A 1,398-nucleotide genomic window follows, 5' to 3' on the forward strand; every position below is an offset into this window, starting at 1 on the left:
ACAGATACAGATACAGATACAGATAATGCTGTACTCGCTCACCCCTAGTAAGGATGTTTTTTTTTATCTGGTCGGCCAGGTGCAGTAACGCCTCATGGCCTGAGGTGGAATTTGAATGGCAACCAGAATGGGGGAAAACTCCCGCCATGAATAAAAGGGTTTGCAGTTTATGAATAGTGTCTCTAAGTAAGGGCTGCATGATTTTTTCAGCACTGAGACATCTGTACACCAACCTTCGTTTATGTAGAGACAGAGTCCGCTTCCCTTTGTTTTCCCCATGAGCTCTAGTACGCGATCCGCCTGGGAAAGACTGAATCCTGGTACGAGAAGCGCGCTGTATAGGATGCGTGGGGTGAGCCAGGATTTGGTAAAGCAGAGGGCGGCAGATCTGCAGAAGTCCGAGTTAGTCTTGTTGAGGAGCAGCAGATCATCCACTTTAGTGGACATTCGCCAGGTGGATAGCGGGGAGCGCAGTGCGAAAGTTCCGGTGGATCCCATAGAGAGCTGCTGCGCCTCCAACTAATAACTCAGAGAAAGTTCAAGGTTTAGAAAAGAGAGGTGGAATAATATGAGGAGATGAAAGTACAATATTTAAGAGCTCCTCTCTGGTATATGTTACCAGAGAGTGTTAGCTGAAAATAGAATTAATAAACAAAAACACGAAAAGCACAATGGAGCGTAATCCAGAGGTGGCCATCTGCGGCGCCATCTTGATCTATGTGGTGGACCTATGTGGTCATAGAAATCCATTCCAATTACCACAAATTTAGATGGGCTTTCATCCAAGATGAAAAGGCCTAGTTCTTTTAGCTGCCTTTCATACAGGAGAGGAATCTTGGATAATGGAAAAAAGACATGGAAAGTTTTAATGTATACTTTTTTAATCAGATGTGGACACAGACCTTGCCAGTTCTTTGCTGATCAATAAGTATATTGAACACATGGTGCGTGGGGGTATAGCTCAGGGGAAGAGCATTTGACTACAGATCAAGAGGTCCCCAGCTCAAATCTGGGTGCCCCCTGTACTGCTGTTAACATTATACTATAGGTAGTCTTTGATTCCCACCATCAAGGACAGAGCTTACAGTAACTTATAGAGTTTGCAAAGGTGAAGCAAAACAGGAAGACGTTAGAAACATGGTCCAGGTAAGTTCAAGTACTTAGAAGATCTCTCCTTCTCTCCCAAATTATCCTGAGGTACTGTTATGATTTGACATCATACATTTGAATTGAATTAACTAACTTATGTGGAGTTTGCGTTGGTGAGAAAAACTGGGCTAGGGCAGAAACATGGTCCGTGTAATTACAGGTAAGTAGACGCTTGGAGCTATACAGGATGGTTGTGGGGCGGCTGTGGCTCAGTGGTAGAGCGGTTGCCTACCAATCGGAAGGTTGGTG

General features: G+C 44.6%; 1 non-coding gene across 1 annotated transcript; it reads left to right on the forward strand.

Annotated features, from left to right (window-relative positions):
- The first annotated feature begins 950 nt into the window (after window positions 1-950).
- On the forward strand, window positions 951-1,022 carry trnac-aca (transfer RNA cysteine (anticodon ACA)). The gene has a single exon. It is a non-coding gene; the product is annotated as a tRNA-Cys (tRNA).
- The last annotated feature ends 376 nt before the right edge of the window (window positions 1,023-1,398 follow it).

Source organism: Etheostoma spectabile, chromosome 4 (genome assembly GCF_008692095.1).
Source record: "Etheostoma spectabile isolate EspeVRDwgs_2016 chromosome 4, UIUC_Espe_1.0, whole genome shotgun sequence".
In the NCBI taxonomy this organism is placed as follows: domain Eukaryota; kingdom Metazoa; phylum Chordata; class Actinopteri; order Perciformes; family Percidae; genus Etheostoma; species Etheostoma spectabile.